We start from the raw sequence: 27,843 nt of genomic DNA on the forward strand, positions 1-27,843 counted from the left end.
CAAATGCGACAAATTGTAACAGCAAATGCGACAATTGTAAATGCAAATGCGACAATTGTAAGTCCAAATGCAAAAATTAAAACAGCAAATGCCATTTTTGTTTTAAATGTAGCATTTGCTATTATCTCACGTATCAAAAGGGTCAAAAGTAAACCCTTTTCTCGATTCAATAAATTTGGAATCTAGTTATTGATGAAGGAAAAATGTTTCAGTAATAAAACTAATAAACACAATTTTTATTTATGAAACATAATATACAGTTAAACTGGGACTGAGAAATGGGGCCTGGGCTGTGACATCAAAAGTGTCCTAAGATTTGTCATAAAATATATCTTAGGACAACTTATAGGACAGACCTAAGACAGTCTTATGATATATCTCAGACTGCATGTGCATCGCATCGAAGGTATCTTAAGACAATCTTAAGATAAAATAAAAAGAAGATATGGTATGATTGCTAATGAGACAACTATCCACAAAAGACCAAAATGACACAAACATTAACAAATATAGGTCACCATACGGCCTTCAACAATGAACAAAGCCCATACCGCATAGTCAGCTATAAAAGGCCCCGATAAGACAATGTATAACAATTCAAACGAGAAAACTAACGGCCTTATTTATGTAAAACATGTATAAACAAAGATGCCCAATCGCAGTCTTTAGTGATTTTTTTAGTTGCCCTTTAATGATATAATCATTTTAACAAGTGCATGTATTTGTGTTTCTTGTAACATGTGTATATTATGTGTGCATTTTAACCCGTCAGGTCAATTAAACTTTAAACATTTCTACATCTTATGGTATTTTAAATATTTCATAATATATAAAATAAGTACCACAAGATATTATAAATCAGTTATGCAGGTATTTCAAAATATTCTTTTGACAAATATTGATTTTGGTTGAGATGAGAACTCACTTTTAAACATTTTATAATAAAAAATTATACTAAGGGGACGACCATTTGATATTTCGGGGGGGGGGGGGGGGGGGGGGGGGATTCTGAAAATAAATAACTCAGCCTTGATAATAACAAAAATAAATGATTTGTTATGTGGTAGTTTGAAAATAAATTACTTGACTTGCAATGTATTGAAAATAAATAACTCAGCAGGTCTAAACGAAAGTATGAGATGGCACCAGATTCCTTCATATTTTTTGTTCCCAAAAACATCGGGAAACATTTCACAATTTTTTTTTATAATAAAAGTATATATTATTTAAATATACTTGAAATGTCTTAAAATTGGTTTCATTTAACTTGAAATATATTGTCTCAGGAAACCTTACCTCACTTTTATTTTAACAGGGCCGTAACTACATTGAGGCAAATGCCTCATGTAGGAAATTTCAAAACCAAATGCTTGTCTCCATATCAAATTGTGTTCAAAGTGAGTGCCTTGCAAGAAACAAGTTCTGTTTTACCTCAGACGTAGCCCCGATTTTTCGGGATCAATGTTTCTTATTTATTTGTCTTTTGTTCATTGATTGTCCTTCTGTATTCTGTTAGTGTCGCATTCCTTTTGTAATCTAGTAATTTTGTTATAAACTTGATCATGAGATTAGAAAAAAAACCCAGCAGACACAGACTTAACTATGTGAATTTCCTTTTTTTGCTTTATCATGCACATATGTCTTTGGATGTTGTCCCTAGAAACTTAAATCTTAAACTAAATTTATACGTTTTGCTTTGAGACCAAAATATTGTAAAAAAAAATGATTAAAACAAACCTTTGCATTTTCAAAGCTATGAATATTTCTTCTGAACACTCAGAAAGCAGGATTTTGCATCATTTGTTCTAAGAGCTTCTTGGGCCTTCGGTGACTCCAAACCCCTTAAAAAAATTCCTCGCTCCGCACGGCAAAATATGTTTTCCAAGACTTTTATAAGAGGCTAGTTACCACCAAACTTTAATACTATGTATGTATGCAGTACATGTAATATGCAGTTGGGGATATGAAAGATTCATATGATACATAATGACTTGACTATACAGTCATGTATTATTTATAATAAACAAATCTTTTAAAAGTTGTATGATTTTGCATATCATAAATATAGTTGGGAAAATGAATAATCAGTCCCTTGCTTTAATGAAACTGAAAAATCTTGCTTCAACAGTGAAGAAAATGAATAGTCTTCCCTCTTAGTTTAAAAATATAAATAAATGATCAAAAACAAATCATCCACGCCTTTTAAAAAATCATATGACCGGTTTTGGTGCACACACATACAGCATTTACATCAGATAATAAAAAAAAAAACACTTTGAGATTATTTTGGTCGTCAATAGATAATTGTGGTGCAGTACTTCACAAATCAAGATAAAAGGAAAAACAAAATTGAATATCTAATTCCAATTTGAATAAATACGATCGACACATTGAATCTTTTTTCCTCCTTTTTCAATTTTCATCCAAAAAGTGGAAATCTATATCATTAAATGATGTTTTCGACAACACGTATGCGACTTTACAACTAGAAGCTCTAAAGAGCCTGTGTCGCTCACCTTGGACAATGGTCTATGTGAATATTAAACAAAGATGCAGATGGATTCAAGTCAAAATTGTGTTTTGGTGATGGTGATATGTTTGTACAACTTACTTTACTGAACACTCTTGCTGCTTACAATTATCTCTATCTATGATGGGGGGGGGGGGGCAGGAGGATTTTGAAAATAAATAACTCGGCCTTGATAATCACAAAAATAAATGGTTTGTTCTTTGGTAGTTTGAAAATAAATTACTTGACTTGCAATGTATTGAAAATAAATAACTCAGCAGGTCTATAGCTTCTTGGGCCTTCAGCGGTTCCAAAACCCTTCAAAAAAATTTTTGCCTCGCTCCGCTCGGCGAAATATGTTTATAACAATACTTTGGATAAATTTTGAATCTTAAGTAAAACCAAACTTTAATACTATGTATGTATGCAATACATGTACCATGTATTATCTTAATATGTTTGTATATATTGTCCTTTTGTACACAAATATGTGTCTGAGGTTATGAATAAAACCTTAAATCTTAAAATTTCTGCAGGGGAGAATGATTAATTTTGATTAAATGGTACACAATAATTTGACTATATAAAAAAGAAGATGTGGTAGGATTGCCAATGCGACAACTATTAACAAAAGACCAAAATGACACAGACATTAACAACTATTAGTGGAGTGACAAATCACGAAAAAGGAGCTTATTTTACGAGTTTAATGGACCGGCATACCTGCAGGCTGAAAATTATATTTTTGCAAAGCCAATACATTAATCTAACTTTTTTGCCCGGTCGTAGAAATTTCGTACGGTGCATTTTTTTTTTAGAGTGAAAAGAAAATGAATTTTCGATTTCAACTTGAAATGCATTCCAAAAACATTTTTTAACATGATTTCATTTTTATAATCGACAAACTCTTAATTTTGGATTTTATTAAGAGAGTAACTACACATGTATATTATAAAATGAAAATTTGTTCTATTGAACCTTATTTTTAACTTTTTTTATCCCCTTTGAAAAATGCATACTCTTTTTTTATTTGAACGGAGAGGTTACAAAACTTGTAATTCATAATTTATCGATATATTTCAAAAAAAAATTATGTGAAAAGTAATAAAACTTCATTTTCTAAACTTATTAGACCAACTTCAGCTCATTCGGATGAGTATATCTATATTTTTAGCAATTTATAAACATTGCTATGAAATTCATTGAATTTCCGGATTTTTAATTCCTTACCGATACGCAGTATTATTACTTTTCAATAATTACATTAGATGTATGTTTCATTATAATACTTTATTTTGATTGGTTAACTGCACATCCTTTGTTATTCCGTTAGCAATTGCATCACTCAATAAAACTTTTCATTCATGATAGCACGTGGTCCCACAATAAAGTGCACAGGTGAATAAAATACAAAATATATAAAATTCGTGTTTTCATGATCATAGCTAAAAAAATGTAATTAAAAGTATTCAATGCTTCTTTTTGTAACTTTATAGGGTTGTCAAAGCGTTGACCGTGCGCACAGTTTTAGTATGAAGCGCTTCCGCGCTTCATACAAAATGTACTTCGGTCAACGCTTTTACACCCCAATGAATTTACAAAAAGAAGCCTTCAATTCTTAATTGCTAATTATTGCATTGCTAATAAATATTATTTACTTAGCATTCCAAAGACAGAAGAATTTAATGATGAGAGGGACATTTCTGTACATGACAAGACTTTTCAATCCTTCGTTGGTCACATAAATGAAGACTTGCTTATTCACAAAAAGGCATACTTAATGTCTTTTAGTTTAGAAAAATAACTGTTTCTTCTTACCTCCCGAATTAAAAACGAGATATACTTCAGCCAAACTTGTCTTCAACGAGGGCTATCAAAACATTATGGAAATTCTATCGTCATTCAGACACAGAAAGGGCAGGGAAGATCCAATATAGTATTCAGCAGATATATATCAATTGCCGAAGCCATTCAAGCAGCTAGCCATTTAAAATGTGAGTTAAAACTTTCGGTAATTGAAGCTGAAGTTGAAATAGGACCTATAAATGAAGACCAGACTTTACATGCAGCCGCTTCAATAATCCGTAGACAATTGCAGTCCTTAGATATATCAAATTAGACTTACCCAACAACATCTGAAATATCGTTGTCTTATTCTACACAACAAACTCCTTGCTTATTAACAAAGTTTATGTTGTTGATTATTGATGTTAAGTCATACAATGGAGAGGGTAATGTTTCTGACCTTCCTGTCGATGTGATGCGTAAAGTCCTTTCAATAGCCGAATGTATTGTTTCATTGAATAAAGGCATTTCTACCCTATTTCATCTTGGTTTGGCATTACAACTCCACCATGAGTTTGGTTCCAAAAACCTGATTAAAAATCTAAATTCACATGGCTTTTGTTCATCATACTCAGAAGAACGAAGATATCTGACTAGTCTAGCAAATTTTGAAATAGGCAGAATCCAAGACATCATATTTACCTAATGGGATTGCTTCTTTTGAAGAAAGTGGTCATATTATTCAGGAGGGGGCTGATAATATTGATATTAATGCTGAAACTATAGATGGTAAGAATACCGTTCACTCAATGGCTAGAGCTGTCTTTTAGTATCAAAATGACATATCCAACGCAAGTATTAGTTCCATTAATGATTAAGGTAAAACGTGGACCAGAAAGATCTCTGACGTTGGATGATTCTAATACCAAACTTATGGCATGCTTACCTTACGACAAGCCAAAAGAACGTTATGGCCCCCCACGATATGCAGATGCTTATGACAAGATTGTGTCGAGCTTTATTGATTCAAGACTAGATGTTGCTGACATGTCTTGGGTATTTCTTTGAATGCTGTCGAGACGCAGCATTGATCCTATTCCTATTTCTGTAGAAAGTAATGAACAAATTGTCCCATTTTGGATCGGTTTCTACAAAAGATTATCTGAATCAAAATATGAATTTACGTTTGTAGCCTATGCTCCGGTCATTGACGCTAAACCTAGCGACATGGCAACAGTATATACCACCATGAAACAATGTTTAGATATGTCAAATCGTGCTGGTCAACAATACGCTGTACAAACTTTTGATCAGCAATTATATGCTGTCGCCCAACAGGTTAAATGGTCTATGCCGGATGTTTTTCACTCCCATATACTAAGACTCGGTGGGTTTCACGGGCTTTCCTGTTTTAAAGCAACAGTTGGTAAGTTATGGGCATCAGCTGGGCTCTCTGACTTACTTGTAGACTGGAATTTATGCTTCAAATACAGTTGATCAAATGCTAGTTGGTAAACAGTTTAATCGTGGTGTTCGAGGATTAACATTGGCCTATGAGGCTCTTATGGTTCTTTTGTTTAAGGCATTCTTTAATTGGTGTAGAGATGAAAACCGTATGAAAACGATTCAACCAAATGTGTGGAAGGTGTTCCTTGACTGTCATAGCTCATTTGCTGTCCCCAGCACACCACAAAGCACTGAAGATATTAAGGAGTTCTTCAATGTTTTTGAAGAACATATTTTACCTTTGTTTGAAGAATTCAGAACACATTATTGTAGTATATCAATAACCTTTGCATTTTGGGATGTTTTTTTTCGTGCAGTTGAAATATTGTTACAGAATATAATAGCTGAATGGGATTGTTTGTGGCTTTTACATTTGAAATCAGTGTCTGCAATGTTGCCATACTTCTTCATAACTAACCGGACAAACTATGCTAGGTGGACTCCAGCCTACGTTTTGGATATGTTAAATTTACCAGAAACGGTTAAGTCCTCCTTTTTGTCAGGTGAGTTTGCAGTCAGACAAAAGCCTGGAACCTTTGATGGTATCCGGAGTGACATGGCCACAGAAAAAAACTATCATTAAAGATTCCAAAAGTTGTGGCGGCATTGTAGGATTGACAAGAAAAAAAACCAGCATTACTTTGATCAATGCTTACAAGGCATATTCTTGCGCATTTCAGTGCTGAAATGGGAGCAAGATCTGGATTATCGACCGACACAGAAGGTGCGTACGAAGAAAACAAACCAACAGCAATGAATCGCGACCAACGAAATGTGTCTGATTTGGTTATTTATGTGCATTCAAACATGACTGATCCATTTAACATCACCGATCATTCAAAATACTTGATCAATATTTCGACAGGGATGCAAGCCTCAAAAGATTCTTCTAAAATCTCTTGAACGTGGCAACCAAATGGTCAAGTCTTTTGTCGAAGGTTGCTTTAATGAAGGTGAAAACCGTGTTTTCTACTATCCTATTTCGAGGTCTCCACTAAAGACATTTGATGATATGACTAAGACTTCAAAACTCAAATGTAAAACAGGTGACTTTGTGAAAGCCCATATAAACCCAGAGATGATTTTCGTCGCGCTTTAGCCTTGGCTAATGTTCGAGAAGATGCTACAGTAGACAAGATCCTGGCATATCCTATTGGTTCAATACCTTCAGCACTTTACCACGATTATGGTACCATGCGTAAGTGTTGCAAATCAGATATAATTCACCTACTTGAAAAGGAAATCTGCTCTTCCTTCAACCTTCCAAGTTATGACACAGCAAATACAGTTTTGATACGTGATGATATTGGAATTATTCAATGTATGGATGTCCAGAAATGCAACATATTTGGTGATCTGCTACGAAACTATGTAACAATGCTTCTGATGTGTTTTTTAAATGCTGGAACAGTGGTCGATGTTTTTGATCGCTACGATGTACAACATTCAATCAAAGCAGCGGAAAGATTGCGTCGAACCTTGTCATTTGGAGCTCAAAAGGTTTATCAGGTTATTGAAGGAAGAGCAATTCCGGACTGGAAAAAGATCCTTTGCAATCCAGAAAAAAACAAGTCACTTGTCAGATTACTAGGTGAGTATTGCGAACGGTATTTTGGAGAGTCTCATTTAGAGGGAGGTAACGAATTGTTTCTCGCGGATGTTTTTGCAAACCCAGAAGTTGTCAAGAGATTTTTTCTTGTGATGGCCTGTCAAATTGTACTGACTTATACAGCACACAAGAAGAAGCAGATACACGAATGATTCTTCATTCGGTGTATGCAGATGCCAATATTTTTTCGAATGATAGAAAAGGTCGTATTATTATAAAGTCATCTGACACTGATGTGTTAGTGATCTGTGTCCACTATTTTACTAATCTTGAAAATACAGAGGAGATGTGGTTCCAAACTTGGTCAGTATCAAATTTGAAAGATGGAATGCGTTTTCTATCTGTTCACGATATATGTCGCTCACTTGAACCCTCAATCTGTAATTTACTGCCAGCTACACATGCCCTCACAGGATGCGATATGACTTTTTTCTTTTTTTGGTCTCGGAAAGAAGTCTATGTGCAAACTTTTGCAGAAAAGTGCAGACAATTTCCAATCCCTACAGATAGGTTTTTCAACGGGAGATCAGGAATCCGCCATTAATGATGGACGCAAATTTGTTGCTTTGTTATACGATCCGAAGAGGAAATTCAGTGATTTACATGAAGACCTGAACAAGTTAAGGGTGACATTTGCCACAACAAAAGGTATGAATCTTGTTAGATTACCCCCATGTGAGGCGTCCTTTTTACAACACATCCCCCGTACAATGTTACAGACGCAAGTTTGGATGCATTCACACATTGCAAAACCAGCAAAACCATTTTTACCCTTTTGCCAACCAAAGTTTTTGGGCTGTCTTAGCCCAAAAACTCTGGTTGGCAAGAGGGTAAAAATGATTTACTACCGATTTTGTTTGAAGGACCTATGTCAGCAGATTTTCTTCAAGACCTTATTTGCACATGCAAGGGTAAAAAGGCTTGCGATAAAACTTGTGTCTGCAACTAGCAAAATCTAGGTTGTACAACTATTTGTTCGTGTGAAGGTTCTGAGAGTTGTAGAAACTATCTTACTCACATTCAAATTAGTGTAGAAGATGACGAAGAAAATTGCGTCTGAGTGAATTATGTAAAGCTGTATATATTCATGATAATATTTTTAACAAAATGATTACAGTTGGTTTCTTTGTGGTTAATATCACTTCGACTATGCGATTATTTGAACCTGTGTATTTTGTTTGGTTATTTGTTTTTGTGTATGTTTTGTTTTGCATTGGCAACTGCCCTTTATGACTGACCACTTTTAATTTGTTTTATGGGTTTCATGTATGCATAGCTGTCCTGCAACAGGGGAAAAGTTTGTTTTTCTATCCTTACACTAAGTATTTTTTATTGGAGTACACATAACAATGACGCATTGGAATTGATTGTTTCGATCTCATTCACATACCTTTGGTGAAATATTTGCCACTGACAAATGGCATATACCATACCAGAAGCATAATTTACTGTCTTTTAATTTGAAAAAACGTATAAATCAGAAATACATCGTAAAATGTATATGCGGAGAAAAAATACCAATTAAAGGTCATAAACATGTTTATCTTGTGTGTAAACATTGTTGCTGATCTGAATTTTCTTTAAAATCGCTATTTTTTTTACTTTTTTAATTATTTTTTTGGATAGTGAATTGTTACAGTTTATTGCTTCATTTAAGAATTAAATTTTGTTTATTAAAGCAAATGTGATATTATTTTTTTGATTGTTCATGACCCCGTGTGAAATAAATGTACTTCGGTGAAAAAATCGACCACTGCACTTTAACCCCAAATTAAAAAAAATGCACCATATTTCGATTCTACGACCAGGCAAACATTAAACTTTAATCATTTCTCTATCCAAAAATGTATAATTTAGTCTGCAGGTAGGGTGGTCCATTAAAGTTGAAAATTCATCGACTTTGTCACTCCACTATATAGGTCACCGTACGGCCTTCAACAATTAGCAAAGCCCATACCACATAGTCTGCTATAACAGGCCCCGATAAGACAATGTAAAACAATACATGTATTATTCATATTAAATTAACAAATATTTTAAAAATTGTATGTTTTTCGAATATCATAAATATACTAGTAGTTGTGAAAATGAATAATCAGTCCTTTGCTTTAATGAAAATGAAAAATCTTGCTTCAATAGTGCAGAAAATGAATAATCTGTCCTCTCAGTTTACAAAAATAAATAACTTATCAAAAACAAATCCTCCTGCCCCCCCCCCCCCCCCCAGAATATCAAATGGTCGTCCCCTAACTCCTTAAAGGGTCGATTGACTATTTTAGTCATGTTCACCTATTTTTAGGTCTTACTTTGCTGTAACATTATTGCTGTTTACAGCTTATCTCTATCTATAATAATATTCAAGATAATAACCAAAAACTGCAAAATTTCCTGAAAATTACCAATTCAGGGGCAGCAACCCAGCAACAGGTTGACCGATTCATCTGAAAATGTCAGGGCAGACAGATATTGACCTGATTAATAAATTACCTCTTGTCAGATTTGCTCTAAATGCTTTGGTTTTTGAGTTATAAGCCAAAACCTGCATTTACCCCTATGTTCTATTTTTAGCCATGGCGGCCATCTTGGTGGTAGGCCGGGTCACCGGAAACATTTTTAAACTAGATACCCTAATGATGATTGTGGCCAAGTTTGGTTAAATTTGGCCCTGTAGTGTCAGAGGAGAAGATTTTTGTAAAAGTTAACGACGGGCGACGGACGCCAAGTGATGAGAAAAGCAAACTTGGCCCCTTGGGCCAGATGAGATAAAAAGGGGATAGTTTTCAGTTAAAAAATATGTATTTTTTTTTTCAAGTAATAAGAACAACGACCGTCAAAACCTTACAAAAATGATTGAGTGTTTCATATGAAGTTAAATCCAGTATTGTCAACTATGGATTAAACATGTTCAATCCATTTAAACTTATGCAATTCGGATTTGTTCGATTTGAACATTGTATGGTACAACATTTAGACAAAAAATTTCAAATGCTAACAGAGCTTTGATAGATCATAGACAATTGGCTTATGACATTGCAAGTGGGGAACATCGTTCTCTAAAAATAAGTCTTCAAGATCATTGACGGCCGTGCGGTGACCTACGGTTGTAAACTGTCTGTAGCATTTTGGTCTCTTGTGGACACTTGTCTCATTGGCAATCATACCACATCTTCTTTTTTATAAGTACACTGCAAGGTGAAAGGTTTTCTCCTTGCCGAACTCCATTATCGCAATTAAGAAATGATGACATTTCGTCACCGTCTTTGATACACGAATATATTAGTTATTTCTATTTTGTTTTGGCTCCGACTCTGACTGAGGCTTATGGTGATATAATAATGACTATATTATACTAGTATTGTAATATCTTAATGCAATTTAATTAGATTGATCTTAATGTTGACCCAATCTATACCCTCTGTGCAGGTATACTGTTTTACCTTTGTCTGTCCGTCTGTTCGTCTGTCCCGCTTCAGGTTGAAGTTTTTGGTGAAGGTAGTTTTTTTATTAAGTTGAAAGTGATAGTGTGATTTCGGCACCCGTGTACTATGGACACATTCTTGATATAGTTGGTTTTCAGGATGTTGTGCTGTTACACCATTTTCCAGGTTTGGGTAGGGTTGGTGATTTCAAATAACTTACTCCGCCACATTCTTAAAGCGCCTGTCCCAAGTCAGTATAGCTGGTAGTTAAGTGGGTGTCGTTGGTTCATATCTGTCATACTTGTATTTTGTAACTTGTTTTATTATATTTTATCAGCCTTGCCCCTCCCCCAACCATTATAAAAGTAGCATGTTTTGGGGAATTTTAAAATAAGCTCGCGATATAAAATCGGAACCCCTATATTGAGTGTCGTCATCTATGTCAGATTGGTCACCACGATATTCATCAAATCGCACGGTTGGGTGTCTTAATAAATTGACAGAATCTGGAATCGCTCATCTTTTTGGAGCACATATTTCGTCCACACCTAATTTTTTAAGGTCCTGGGTTTGAATGTGTCTCCTGATTTTATAATTTTTCGCTGACGCTACATTAGTCGCTAATGTTCGCTACAAAATTAGATAAAACTCAGATGAGTGATACATGTACAAGAGGTAGAAAATGTTACGACCAAAGAAGGCGGGTACATAGAGTTATCCAACTCGAATATTTTTATTTGTGTAGTTAATAGTGATGAATCAATCCCTTGAAACGAAAGGTGGTAACCGAAGATCTAGTAAAAAGAAAATAGATCAAGATAAAAAGAACCGCGAACTAGAACACCACAGAAGGACAGTGGACACACAAACAACGAAAGAAGAACAAGGATAACTGAGCAGTTGCAATAAGTATGTGTATCAACTCCAATATACTCAGACAAAAATCACCGACGGCCCCTCAAAAAGTTGTTGCAATGGTTTTAAACCCGCAGAGAGCGTGTTACTCTCTATATACACCACTCTGCGTGACATTTGTTGTTGCATCCCGCACAACCAAACGGATGTCCAACTTTGGCAAGGGTTTACTGCCACTCGGACCAAATGATCATATTTCTATATCCACTTGCATTGTAAATATATATTAAAATCACTTGACCTTGTCCATCGAATGACTAAGAACAGATAATGCAATTTATCAAGGTTGGTTGGTAGATATGTATTAGTGAAAAAAGAACGTTTAATACATGATTTAGAATAATTGAGATGCGGAGTAGCGAACACACTTTGTGAATCAATGGTTGTCGTCTGTTTATGTGGTTCATAATTGTTTCTCGTTTCTGGTTTTTATATATATTAGACCGTTGATATTACACCAGTAATTTTGGGGACCCTTTATAGCTTGCTGTTCGGTATGAGCCAAGGCTCTGTGTTGAAGGTCGTCCCTTGAGCTATAACTGTTATACATTTTTAGTTGTATGGAAAGTTGTCTTATTGGCACTCATACCACATTTTCCTATATCTATTTGTGAAGTTTTGTCGAATAACTGACATGAAAAAACGCAGCTATATATCTCTTCCAAATATGTAGATTTAATATTGAAAGCAATGTCTAGCTAAATAAAATATATGATCGGTCAGCACTGATTAAAAGTAACATGTCTCCTTCATGACAGGCTTGATTTACCTGATAATGGTTTACTTTTACAAATTGTGACTTGGATGGAGAGTAACAGTTGTCTCATTGACACTCATACCACATCATTTTATATATATTGATCACGGTAAAACACAATATTGAATGTACGACTATCATTTTCAGTGTTTGGTACAGGGTTGACTGTCACTGGGCACAACAGTTCAACATAGAACCCAATGCGGACAACCAGAAAACTCTTTTTGTCAGAAAACACTGTCAAACATCCAAACGTACTATTCACACTGATCTGTGTCCACACTTGTTTGTATAGACAAATTGTCACTGACTGACAATTTTACTACCGATGTCACAGTTTAAACTTAAACTTGCCTATTTTTGAGCGTATTATTAATTAACAATTCGATAGCTCTCTGTTTGTTTTAAAGTTTTTGATCTTTGTTTCGTGTATAGTATAATAGATGAATGTAAATATTAATGTTTCGATACAATAGTCCCACTTTATGGTAAAATGACACTTTTTACAGTTTTTACTGCATCCGAGCCCTTATAATGTAAACACTATTTTTTATGACGAGAGACATCTCCACATCTGATGACATATCCTTCTTAATTAGTACAACGTGTTCCCATATAGATCACATTTTGTATATGTTTATCAAAACTTGCAAGGTTCTCAAGTCATGGTATATCTTTCATAGTAATACCAGATAGATGGTTTGGTATTACATGTATCTATTGTGGTATACTAATATAAAAAAGAGTAGTTCAAATACCATGTCAACAACGATTCTACGAAGGAGGGTCTGGATTTGAAGGGGGGTCATACATTTCTGTATACTTTAATTTGTATGTACATTTTAATTCATATTTTAGCTTTTTATCAAATGCTTTTCTTTATTTCTTTGTCCTTTTTTCTCTATTCTGTATCTGTTCACCCATTATTCTCTGTTCCGTTAACACCATTCATACCCTCATGAAGAAGATTTTCTATTACTGTATTAGTTATTAAACTTTGTCGGACTATTGGAGTGTCGGACTAATGAGGTGTCGGAATATCGGGGCGACACCCGTATTTTACATTGTACCCCCTTCTCTGGACGTTATATTTAAAAAATAAAAACATACTTAACCCTCTACTATAGACCTTTTAATTTTAAAATTCAAGCTGTTATAACTCCCTTTCGAAGTAATTATACTTCAATGAGTAGTTTGTATGTATTTTACTTTCTCAAAAAGATGTTTTGAAAATGTTATATACATTGCATTCACCCAGTTCAATGCATCATCCAGAAAATTAAAGGAAGCATCGTCATTGTCTAAAGCACGTACTTTGTCATTAACAATGTTTTGAAATACGCTCAGAAATCCGTGCAAATTATTTGTATATATACGCCATTAACAAAAAAACGCTGCACATGTTGTAGAAGTGTACCAATTTTACAGGAATAATGTCAGAAGAGTTCTTATTCTGCCATGTCAAACATGTAATTAAAAGAGGCTGAGGTAAATTTAGAAATAGGTGGAGTCTCAAGTAAAAAGAAATTGAACAAGGCGTTTCTATAATTCTTGAAAATTTAAATAATTTGAACTATTGCAAATGCTATATATTTATAACTGCAAATGGTAACTGATTAGTGCAAATGCTATAAATATTAGTGCAAATGCTATACTTATTAATCCAAATGCTACATCTATGATGGCAAATGCTAAAACTATTAGTGCAAATGCTATACTTATAAGTCCAAATGCTACATTTGTGATGGCAAATGCACCATTATATACTTTTGAGCCTTTTGATACGTAAGTATACAGCATTTGCTACAAATACAGGTAAAATACCTTTTGCTATAATAATTACAGCACTTGCAGTATTTATTATAGCATTTGCACTAATTATATAGCATTTGCAGTATTTAATATAGCATTTGCAATTGAAGATAAAGCTTTTGCAACAAAATATACTTTTGACCCTTATGATACGCCATAGTTACAAGTATGTATACCCTTTGAGCACCTCATTCTGGAATATGAGAAGACAACTATTCAAGTTATTATTTTACTAAGTTATTTAAATCATAGTATATCAAATAGAAAAGTCTTACAGGTATTTCAATCGTCTTTGTGTATCGCGCAATGAATGATTTGAAATAACTATCGGTGCTATTTCAATGGGTTGCTAACACTGAAAGGTTAATCTATTTAAAGGTCCAACTAAATAAGAATACATACTTCCTTATTCATTGCACACGCAATTTGAATGATCCAGTAAAGTGACCTAGACAAAAAAGTCCCAAATGAAACCTACCGAATTAGACTTATTACCGGATTTGTACTAACATGAGGTAGCAATAAACAGTTAGGAAAAAATACCAAAATTTGTCCTTATAAATTTTACCAACCCTTTTTCATTGATATCTTGCAATATCAAGCTTACTGTTTTTGTCATATATGGGCATATGTATGTAATCAGAATCTTCCATAGATTTTATATCTAGTATATAAAATGGTAAAATATAATTTCATTTTGGTGTATCCATGGCAACAATCTGCATTTATTTGTTATAAAATATTGCAAAAAGGGTGGAAAGATGTCACAAGTTTCCCCAAAATTTGGCTAAAAGTAGAATTTCAATCGTTTGAAGAAATACCTTTTCTGAAACTGTGTACATATATCTTTCAGCAAATCCAATGAAAATCATATATCTTTCATCTCATTTTTTTGTAAAATTGCGTCAAAAACTTCGTGTATAAATAGAGTGTTTGTAAACAGTACATTAATTTCTGGACCGATGGCCGTCTAGCTATGAAAAAACGGATGGTCAAACAGAAAACAGCCCATAAAACATGTAAAAAATAATCTTGATGCTCTTATAAAGATATAAACCATCTTTGAAGGCTATATTAGCACTAATCTGTCTAAAAAATAATTTTATTACACAATAACTTTCCTATTTGAAAAATCCACAGGCGCCTTAATGCGAAACTAAACTCCTAACTGTGTATTGCTACCTGAGCTACACGACGGGTGCCAAATGTGGAGCAGGATCTGTTTACCCTTCCGGAGCACCTGATATAAACCTCAGTTTTTATGGGGTTGCTCAGTGTTAAGTTTTCTATGTTGTTGAACTTTTTATGTACTATTATTTGTCTGTTGGTCTTTTCATTTTTAGCCATGGCGTTGTCAGTTTGTTCTTGGCTTATGAGTTTGAATGTCCCTCTGGTATCTTTCGCCTCTCTTTTATTGATTTATTTCCTCTGGATGACAACACCTACCCTAAAACAACAATTAAAACTTTAGGCACAAATCATTCGTCTTTTTCTGATGTATAATAGTTAAACATTGTTAATTAAAAAAAAAAAGTAAAAAAGTAAACAACATTGACATGACATAAAATTCTTAGTTAAGAGAAAATCAGCATCTATCTAGAGTACTATTTTTAGTAGCAGGCGTCTTCCGGAGTGTCATTGAACTTATAGACAGGACATTTTTTTTTTTTGCCCTCCACCTTATTTCAAAATCCCCGGCTTATTTTTTGTTTTCTTTTAATTGTAATTATTTTTTTGTGTGTTTTTCTGTGTTATAATTCCATAAATTGTCGACAGCGGTCACTTATAATTTATTTGTATAAGTATTGCCGATTGACGACCAAATGATAGATTTTTGTTAATTTTTTCTATGTGATCTTCATACTGCAAAGCAAATAATGTTTTGGAATGCAGGGATGATTCCAGGTGTTTTCAAATGGGTCCCTTGAACATCAAATTGGGATTTTTTTTTTATCCCAATTGGGAATTTTTTATGCATACAATCTAAAACGAAATAATATCATTTTCCTGACCTGTAAAAACGGAAAATGTATATTAAGTTTCACCTGTACACTGATTGAAGCAGTTATTGGATTCAGACCAGGGAAGTTGTAATACATGAATACCATTGCACATAATGCACTATCATCTTTACTTTGGTAAACAAGGCATATATACCAGCTAACACAGACCTATGGCACTTAAGCAGTTTAGCTATTTATTCAAATTTCAAATTATCTCAAATTATCTCATAATATATAAGATATCTTATATAATATAACATATATTTTTAAAAGATATCTCACTTAATATATTAGATATCTTATATATTTTTTTTTAAAGCTATCTTACATATTTAATAAGATATCTTATGAAATTTAACTGTCGAGAGTGGATAAATATCGTATTACAGGAGATTTGGTGGTGGAATCTGTTTCTCATAGACGATGTTACTATAAATATTGAAAACTCAAAACAAACAGATGTACTTATAAAGGACTTCTCTAAAGCTTTTGATAAAGTCAGTCATAACTTGTTAACACTCAAACTAAATTACTATGGGATACATGGGAAAGCAAATGCATGGATACAGGGCTTTTTATCATGTCGCACCCAAGCAGTTATCCTAGAGGGTGAGACTTCAGGCTATGTCCATGTGAGGTCAGGAGTGCCTCAAGGATCTGTTCTGGGTCCAAGTCTATTTTTATTTGAAACCCTACAAAAAGACCTTGACACACTAGGCATTTGGGAAAATACATGGAAAATGGCTTTTCACCCTGACAATTAAGTGTATTAATGTTATGTCCATCAGCCGAAATAAAAATCCATTCGCATATAACTACACTCTATACATGGCCACATTCTTGAACATGTTGATAAGGCAAAATACCTAGGCGTGACAATTCAATCAGACCTAAAATTGCAGTCACATAAACACCATCTGTAACAAGAATGTGTCCTAAGTACACGGATGCCCCACTCGCACTATCATTTTCCATGTTCAATGGACCGTGAAATTGGGTAGAAAATCTAATTTGGCATTAAAATTAGAAAGATCATATCATAAGCAACAAGTGTACTCAGTTTCAAGTTGATTGGACTTCAGCTTCATCAAAAACTACCTTGACCAAAAACTTTAACCTGAAACTCGCACTTTCATTTTCTATGTTCAGTGGACCATGAAATTGGGGTCAAATGTCTAATTTGGCTTTAAAATTAGAAAGATTATATCATAAGCAACAAGTGTACTAAGTTTCAAATTGATTGGACTTCAGCTTCATCAAAAACTACCTTGACCAAAATCTTTAACCTGGAGATGGACGAACGAACGGACGAACGAACGGACGGACGAACGGAGGCACAGACCAGAAAACATAATGCCCCTCTACTATCGTAGGTGGGACATAATAAAGCCAACAGTACAAGGTTTTCTGGGAAGGAATCTTAACATCAGTTTCACCTCAGTAAAGGAACAGGCATATAAATCTTTAGTCAGACCATCACTAGAATATGCCTGTTCAGTCTGGGACCCTTACTTTACTGAGGATATTAACAAAATAGAAAAAGTACAGAGAAGGGCTGCTAGATATGTCACTAACCGAAACAGAAAGACCTCAAGCGTTAGTGACATGATAGAACATCTAAAATAGAGAGACCTACCACACAGAAGAACAGAAAACAGTTTTTGCCGCAATATGTATCACATAATCAAAAACCCCATGAGGAGGCTCCTTTTATAAGGTGTATTTGTAAATGCTTTTTTGTTCCGACGTTGGAAAGTTCCGGGCGGAAAGAACTAACTAGTCGAAAAGTTCCGGAAGAACTTATTAACAGTTATTTTGTTTTCCTCTGGTTTAAAAGTTCCACCGGAACAAAGTGACTAGTTGAAAAGTTCCAACGGAACATATCAACTAGTTAGAAAGTTCCTTTTTGCCAAATTAGTCAAAACCGGAACTAACAAACTAGCACATAAGTTCCGACGGAACTTTTCAACCAGGCATACAGTTCCATTTGGAGAATTGATGCAAAGTAACTAAAAGTGCAACATATTATATTTGAACATTTCAAAGGGGAACCAAGATACTGATATACTGATTACAAAAGTCAAAAGGAACTTATCAACTAGCCACAAAGTTCCTCCTTGGCAAATAAGTCAAAACCGGAACTAACAAACTAGCCCAAAAGTTCCAACGGAACTTATCAACCATTGTCAACCAGTCACAAAGTCAAAGGCGGATTTAGGGGGGGGGGGGGGGGGGGGGGCTGACCCAGCCCCCCCTTTTTGGGAAATCATTTGGTTGCTTATATAGGGAATCACTGAAGCGTGACTGGAGCGGGCCCCCTCTTAGGTCAGTCAGTGGGCCCCCACTTATGAACATTTCTGGATCCGCCACTGAAAGTTCCATTTGAAGAATTGATGTAAAGTAAATGCGCAACATATTATCTTTGAACCTTTTCAAAGGGGAACAAAGATACTAGCCACAAAAGTCAAACGGAACTTATTAAGGTAGCACAATACAAAGATTTTTCATCCCCAATCAGACACCTTTAAACTGATGTAATTCCTCTCATCCTTTTTAAAATTTAATAAATGAGGTACCAAAAGAAAGAAGAAGGATATATCTTTCAAATTATGATAATTTCATTATGAAATAATTATTACATAGTGTCCCAAAATAATTTATCGAATCTTGTACAACACAGTTTGACCTCAAAAACTGTGTCTCAGATTTTTTCCTATTGTATTTCATTCTCTCATAAATCTTCAATGAAGTTTGCAACATCAATTCACAAGAGATCACTAAATTTAATTTGGTATAAAATTTGTTCTATTGATGTTTTTGGAAATCTGAGACAAAGTTTTGGAGGTCAAGCTGTGTTGTACAAGAATCTATAAAATGTTTTGTGATGCTATGAATAACAAAGAAGCTAATTTCATTCAAGTGTGGAAATCACAATATAGCAACTGATTACATTTACAATTGATTATGTAATAATTATATTTCATAATGAAATTGTCACAATTTGAAAGATTAATCTTTCTTCTTTCTTTTGGTACCTCGTTTATAAAATTTAAAGAAGGATGAAATGAAATACATCAGTTTAAAGTTGTCTGAATGGGAGTGAAAACATCTTTGTAGTGTGATACATTAACTAGTCACAAAGTTCCTCTTTGTTAGGGTTAGGGTTAGGGTTCGGGTTTACTATTCAACTAGCTACATTGTTCCGGGACTTTTCAACTAGCTACTTTTTTCCGGAACTTTTCGACTTTTTTCCATCGGAACGAAATAACTGATCATAACTAGTTGAAAAGTTCCGCCGGAACAAAGTAACTGACGGAACAATAATTACATTACATATTTAGAGCGGATTTTTTTTATATTTTTAAAATCATATAAATCGTGAGAACAATGAGAAACTGTTTTGACGATCGTGTAGCGTACGTCCTCTACGTACCCCTGGATCAACCAGTAAGACTGCAGGCTGTCTTACTTTAAAAAAATCCTATCAGAAAAAATTCCGGAAACAAGTCCTGTAACGAGTTGTATATTATGCATAGTACAGTAGTTTCCCGCCGCCTGTCAAAGTATGTTTCCTGTAACGATTGGATAGAAAATGGTAAGAATAGACGGTTTTGTCAAACATACTCGAAGATATATCCAATATTTTGTGAATACACAAAGAAGTATGTTAAAATAAGACGTGCAAGTTGAAATGCTCTCAGCTGGTGCAGTGGTGGTCCCTCGGTGGTCCTAGTTCCAAACAACAGTAAAATATACACACATGTTATACTAAATAGTCATAGTTTACAAGCAGTGGCGGATCCACTGACTGCCTAAGAGGGGGACTGCTTCCAGTCATGCTCCAGGGATTCCCTAAATAACCAAATTTTTCCCACAAAAAAGGGGGGAGGGGGGACCGCATGCCCCCCCACACACCAATGGCACTGGCTATACTTGAAACCAGTGTCAGTGACATACCTCGTGTTACTGCCTGCAAAAGAATAGCTACAAAGATTTCAGAATTAATAAAACTATTCATTATCTTTTAAATTTTGTCTGTTACACTAAGTCTAAGAAAGGTAGCATTTCTTTCATTCATTTATTTGTTTACATATTTTCAAGATAAAGGCCGATCGTTAACAAAAAGAAAATGACTCCTGAGCATTGGTACTAGTATATTTTATATGGTCTTTCTGGTTGTTGTAATACTAGATTTTCATCTGTGCTCAGGGATGATTCTACTATATAGTTTAGGGCCGCTTAACGGCCCTCAATTCCTCCAGCGGCCCCAAAAAATTTTGTGAAAATAAATTCCCAATTCAGAAAAAAGAATGAAAAAAAATCGATTTTTCAGGAATTCCGTCGCCTATTTAGGCAATTATGATTTTCTCCATTTGTCTTCAAAGTGTTTTAAGATCCGAATAAGAATGATGTAAACGGAAGATTGCTAAGATAAGGTATGTTATCATAATATTGTTATTATGTGGTTTTCTGAGACGTTTCTCAATACCTTTGTTCTCGTTAAAGCAGACCTTTAAATGAAATATGCTTTTACTAGATCAAATACTCCCATAGCATTTTCTTCAATTAAATTGAAGAAAATGCTATGAGAATATTTGATCTCGTAAAAGCATATCGATAATAGATGATTTTTGTCAAAATGGGTCATGTAAAAGCTCGACCGAGATTACTCTGACGTCTGATGGCTGTTTTGCCAGACAAGCTGGGGTCTATATTTTAACAGTTTTCAGAGAGACCAATCGAAATCTGCATTTTGACTTTCACTTTCAAATGGACGTCAAGTTACGAGAGAGTTTGTGCCCTCGAGACTCAAATATGCAAATATTTATATTTTTTTACCTCCTTCATAGGAGATCGATGTTTAACATTTAGAAGCAACCACGCTTTTTCACCTCCTTAACAGGAGATCGGTAATTAGCATTTAGCTCCGACCACGATTACAATCGGAAGCTCTCGGACATTTGGGTAACTTGCATTGTAAATGAAGGAGGTGTTACATAATGGTCATTTGCACTGTTTTCTCGTGGTCACGTGATAATCTTTGAAAATGAAAGGCAAAATGCAGAATTGGATGGGTCACTTTGAAAACTGTCTAATTATGAAAAAATAAAGGTTGGCAGGTACGTGAAACTTACATAAATGTAGAGATAAATGAAAAATGAAGAGATTGATGCCCGATTTATATAATAAAAAGGCACTTAGTCGGCTCCGGAAGCGTCAAAGCAGCACATCTATTTTGGGTGGGCAAATATCCACGTTTTGATATGGGACGAGCTGTGACTTCCCACGGCCTCAGCTTGTCTGGCAAAACAGCCATCGGACGTCAGAGTTATCTCGGACTAGTAAAAACAGACCTCGGTAGGGAGTAAAACTTATAAATTTTGATAAATTTAACGGGCTCGATCTCGTAAAAGCAGATTGCCCAACAGAACCGGTTCTATAATATGTTTATAAAAAATGTAAAATTCTGCCTGGCTCTTAAATCAAAAGTCTGACTGTCTGAGCATTTTTGAAAATACATGTTGATAGATCATTCATGATGAAAAAGGTTATCCACACATTATGGAACAGGTGAAACTTGATACAATTTCCGTTTTTACAGGAAAATAATATTATTTCATTAAAGATTTTATGTAGAAAAAAAATCCCAATTGGATGAAAATTCCCAATTTTGATGGTCAAAGGACCCATTTGAAAACAACTGAAATATCCCTGGTGCTGTATGACTTCCTTTACTTCCATCTAATTCAAGTTGTATCGCCTCCTTGTGGTTTTGACAGTGGAAGAATAAACGCACCTGAATTGTAGTGGTCATTTACAGTACCTCAAAATGCACCTTGCTACATTTTTGATAATTTACTTAAGTGTTATAATTTGAGGTCACCATACAGCATTCAACAATGAGCAAAAACCCATACCGTACAGTTTAGTAGTAAATACAGTAGTTTTGAATATTTGATAAAAAAATCCATATCACGCAACTTTAATGCACACCCTTTATCGCATACCCTTTATCACACCCCTACTTTTCATATTTTTGGCACACTATATATATATATAATATATATATATATATATATACAGATATATGCAACTATAAAAATTACAAAACACACAAAAAAATACAATAATAAACAAAATATTTTTAAAACAACAGCACGCAAATTGTAAGGTAACCCAGGTGCTTTGGATAAGTAATTGAGCAGTCCTTTTAAGGCCAAAGACAAAAGTAGAACTGAAGGTAACCCAGTGCTATGGATAAAAAAACAGTTCATATAATATAATACTCCTGTATGATATATGATAAAGCGTATAAAACATGGCAAAATCTGTATCACATGCCCTCGACCAATATCATCCCTCAGGCTTGAAGGCCCTTGGGCTGATATTGGTGTCTCAGGATGATACGACATATGATACAGATTTTGCCATGTATTATTCTCTATAATATGTATGGGATATTGTATCATTGAATTGTTTATGAAGAAAAATGTTCAAGTTGTATATTAATTAGGGGTTCAAATTTACTTTAAGCAATGGAAGGTCCAGGACCTTTGACCAAAGATACTTAAAGGTCCTCCATTATTCATAGAAAGGTCCATTTTTATTTAAAATTCAATTTATAAAACACCCATCATATCTTACTACATTTACTTCATTTTTGGAAAGTTTGCTATAGCTTGCTATAGCAATAAACTTTCTTAAGGCATTGGCCTCTAACCGGAAGTGAGACAGACTAGGAAAAGTGTCCTACTTCTAGATAATGTAGTACTGGTGTTTGAAAACTAATAATAGAAAGATGCTTTTGAAATTTTGAGCTGTTCTATTTTGATAGCATACAGCTTGAATTAAAATGTACTGAATTTGCATCGATTAATCAAATAATTCAAGTTGGTTTTGAAAATGCAAATCACAAATACTACTACGTGGATTCTGCGCTATGCAGAAAGTAAAATCAATACACACACATGACAGCAGTTTCTACGTTATGCTTTTATCAGTATTCTCCAGACATGCGTCAGGGCCCATATGCATAAAGCTACTAAAGATTTTCCTTAGTAAACACTGAAGTTAAGGAAACACCGCCCTTTTTTATCTGAGTGGTGTGCATAAAAAATCTTAAACTAAGTATTTCCTAAGTAATATCTTAGTTGTTTTAAGTCACGCCCACAAAACTTAAGTGGTATGCATAAAACTCCTTATACTAATTAGGAAACGCATAAGATAACACTTAAGTCTAAGGTACCTATAGAGCGACCTTAAATTTTCAAAAATAGCTAAAAATCAGTCGAAAGTTTGCGTTTTTTGTAGAACATCAATGTGTAACCTACAATTTGATTGATTAATATATATATATATATATCAGTACTAATAACATTAATGGTACCAATTTTTCTGCACCAGATGTGCATTTCGACAAAACATGTCTCTTCAGTGATGCTCGTGGCCAAAATATTTGAAATCCAAAGCTTATATAAAAGATGAAGAGCTAATTAAATACTAATTATTCATTTTGCTAAACAATAAGTAAGTATTAAAGATCATCGTTATTTTCTTCAAATCACGTATAATCAAGAGATAACAGTGGGTAGTTATATATACTATTTCCCAATCTCGTTGTTATGTATACCAAAAAGTACTCAGTTTTTACACACATGTAATTCATGGTACTATTTTTCTTTTGTTTACTCTGCACATTTTTTTAAAATAGTTAAAATACACCTAACGGTATCAATTGCAACTGTTAGTTAAAACAGAATTAAGGAATGAAGAGAGAGCATGCAAAACCACATTTTATATATATGTGTGTGGGGGTTCTTTTTTAATAGGGTGGGGGGGATGAGGTGGTCGGTGCGTCATTTGAATTTTCAATTCAGTTTTATTCTAAAGACGTAGGGCATACCCTTAAAAAAAAAATTCACTTACAGGGAGAATATATTTCATGTACCCGGTAATAATTTGTTTTAGTAAAGATTGTAGGACTTTTGAAAATTATCCTAGTTTGTATATGGATTTCTGGAAAAAAAATCTACCCTCCCCCTTTTTTGTTGTGAAAGGGAAGCAATCACAATGTTAACTTCACATCGAAATAGATTTTTTTTTACCATAAGCAAATGTAAGCAAGGAAGATTGAAAGGGAGATGGCAGCGCATAATAAGCTGAACGATAAGTGAACATTTTATTGAAAAAAGTGTTTTGTAAAATTATTTGTTATCACAGTCATGCTTACAATGCTACACTCAGTCTTGTGCTACGCCACTGAAACCGTGATCATGTTTTGTAATTATTTGTTATCACAGTCATGATTACAATGCTACACTCAGTCTTGTGCTACGCCACTGAAACCTTGATCATGTATTGTTATGCTACACTCAGTTTTGTGCTACGCCACTGAAACCGTGATCATGTTTTGTTAGAGTTTAAAAAATGTTGTTGTAAAGATAATTAAATCCTTTCTAACACAAATGATGCAAACCGCTAAGCGCGCACATGTTTTGATCGTTTCATTCAAACATACGTTTTAACACAAATGATTCAAACCGCTAAGCGCGCACTTGTTTTGATCGTTTCATTCAAACATACGTTTTAACACAAATGATTCAAACCGCTAAGCGCGCACTTGTTTTGATCGTTTCATTCAAACATACGTTTTAACACAAATGATTCAAACCGCTAAGCGCGCACTTGTTTTGATCGTTTCATTCAAACATACGTTTGCAAAGTTTCTATAAACTTTGACAAACTATACAAAGGCTAAAAATGCGTCTGCAGTTTGTCAGTAAAAATGCTGTATTTGTTTCTATCTTCAACTTGATAAAACAAAGTATTTGTTTCTACCTTTGTAAACAAGTCTGTTACCAGCAACATGTGCTTGCTTTATTGAAAGTTCAAACAGGGACATTAAAGACTTATTAAACATGTTAAACGATGTATTTGTTTCTACTTATGTAGCGTTTAGAAAACGTTCTGGTTAGAAAGAAATGCGACCTAAGTAGAGGAAAGTTTTGGATTACCGAAATATTTTTTTCAATGCTCATCTGTCAAAACATCAAGCATAAAAAGCGTTGTCTTATTTGTGCCAATTGTTCATCATTATACTTATAACTATGTTATGTTTTATTTCATTGTTTTACATACCTTTATCAAATAAACCCCAGCTCTTTAAAATAAAAGCATGCATTGATCAATAAATTTAAATAATCATAACAAACTTTTACGCGGGTGAGTACATGTGATGAGCTAATATATATTATACGGTAATTAGAGAAAGGTTCTGATTTAAGTATTCCTTAGTTAAGTGAAAACTTAAGTAAGTTTATGCATACCATTTAAATATTTGACTTAACTAAGGAAATTCTTGGTGAAATCTAAGTTTAAGGAATACTTAAGTTAAGATCTTTTATGCATACGGCCCCAGATCCATACATGTATATGTGAGTACTATATTCCTAGTTTTTGTCGAGCCTGCAACTTTTGTTGCAGAAAGCTCGACATAGGGATAGTGATACGGCGGCGGCGTTATCTCACTTCTTTAAAGCTTTATATTTTAGAAGGTGGAAGACCTGGATGCTTCATACTTTGTATATGGATGCCTCATGTTACAAAGTTTCTGTCAGTCACATGTCCAATGTCGTTGACCTCATTTTCATGGTTTAGTGACTACTTGAAAAAAAAAGTTAAGATTTTTTGTAATGTTAAATTCTCTCTTATTATAAGTAATAGGATAACTATATTTGGTATGTGTGTACATTGCAAGGTCCTCATGCCTGTCAGGCAGTTTTCACTTGACCTCAAACTCATTTCATGGATCAGTGAACAAGGTTAAGTTTTGGTGGTCAAGTCCATATCTCAGATACTATAAGCAATAGGTCTAGTATATTCAGTGTATGGAAGCACTGTAAGGTGTACATGTCTAACTGGCAGGTGTCATCTGACCTTGACCGCATTTTCATGGTTCATTGGTCAATGTTTAGTTTTCTTGGTTAATGTTAAGTTTAGGTGACAGTTGTAATAAAGCTTTATATTTAGGACTATCAACATAATATCAATGATTAGTAAAGAAGACGAGACATATCAGCGTGTGCACTCTTGTTAAGGTTTCCTACCTTTCTCTGGTTGAAGAGAAAATTAATATGAATGAATGAACATTTTACAACGCTGACTACGATTTTTACAAATGTTAAATGAATACGTAGAAGTCAGAGAGTATCGAATGTATCATGGTATATCATCTCATGTCAGCCCACAACAAACTCGACCTTTTCCATATTTGGCATTAGAAAATTAGAAAATCAGACTATAACAAAATTTGTAATTATACTTTTTGCTATTAAGACTCCTAAACAAAGTTTTTGCTCAGTTCTTAAATTATTTTTCTTCTTGTGGTCTATTTAGGTGTATTTTGAGGGGCCAACAGAAGGGATGAATTAGAACCCTATGGGATTTTTTTTTTAAATTTTCAAATGACTATAACTTGAAAACAGTAAGTGACAGACACACATGGTTTTTAGTAATGATCGCACGACCATAAAACAAATCAAATTTAATTTAGGTTGAGTCCATGTGGTCACCCCACCCAACCCCTCATGTCAGAGAACTTAAAAACAGTCAAGATCCCCACCTCTAAACCATATATATATTCTTATACGGTAAAGTAAAACAAATCAAATGAAATAAAAGGCGAGTCCCCTAGGGTCACTGCCAACCCCTTTTTGTTTGAGAACTTGTTAACAGTTGAGATCCCCACCCATAAACCATATATATTTTTGTATGGGACAATGAAATAAATCAAATGAAATATAGAGGAAATCCAGAGGGGTCAGTCACCCCAACCCTTTCTTTTTGAAAACTTGTAAACAGTCAAGATCCCTACCCCTAAACCATATATATTTTTGTATGTGGCAACAAAACAAATCAAATGAAATAAAGTGGGAGTCAGGTCAACTCTACCCCTCATGTTTGAGAACTCGTAAACGGTCGAGATCCCCACCCCTAAACCATATATATTTTTGTATGGGGCAACAAAACAAATCAAATGAAATAAAGTGGGAGTCCCTTTGGGTCAGCCCCACCCTACTTGTTTGAGAACTTGGAAATGGTCAAGATCCCCTACCCTTAACCAAATATATTCTTGTACTGGACAATAAAACAAATCATATGAAATAGAAGGCGAGTCCCCAGGTGTCACTCACACCCCCTTGTTGTTTGAGAACTTGTAAACTGTTGAGATCCCCACCCATAAACCATATATATTTTTGTATGTGGCAACAAAACAAATCAAATGAAATAAAGTGGGATTCAGGTCAACTCTACCCCTCATGTTTGAGAACTCGTAAACGGTCGAGATCCCCACCCCTAAACCATATATATTTTTGTATGGGGCAACAAAACAAATCAAATGAAATAAAGTGGGAGTCCCTTTGGGTCAGCCCCACCCCACTTGTTTGAGAACTTGGAAATGGTCAAGATCCCCTACCCTTAACCATATATATTCTTGTACTTGACAATAAAACAAATCATATGAAATA

At 34.3% G+C, this 27,843-nt stretch overlaps 1 protein-coding gene and 1 long non-coding RNA gene across 2 annotated transcripts in view; both read left to right on the forward strand.

The window, feature by feature from the left end:
* The window catches only part of LOC134691415 (uncharacterized), a 328,275-nt gene that overhangs the window by 243,602 nt on the left and 56,830 nt on the right, over positions 1 to 27,843 (forward strand). The window lies entirely within an intron of this gene.
* LOC134690546 (uncharacterized) overlaps positions 1 to 27,843 on the forward strand; it is a 34,664-nt gene that overhangs the window by 632 nt on the left and 6,189 nt on the right. The gene's annotated exons all lie outside the window — the stretch shown is intronic.

Source organism: Mytilus trossulus, chromosome 11, assembly GCF_036588685.1.
Source record: "Mytilus trossulus isolate FHL-02 chromosome 11, PNRI_Mtr1.1.1.hap1, whole genome shotgun sequence".
In the NCBI taxonomy this organism is placed as follows: Eukaryota; Metazoa; Mollusca; class Bivalvia; order Mytilida; family Mytilidae; genus Mytilus; species Mytilus trossulus.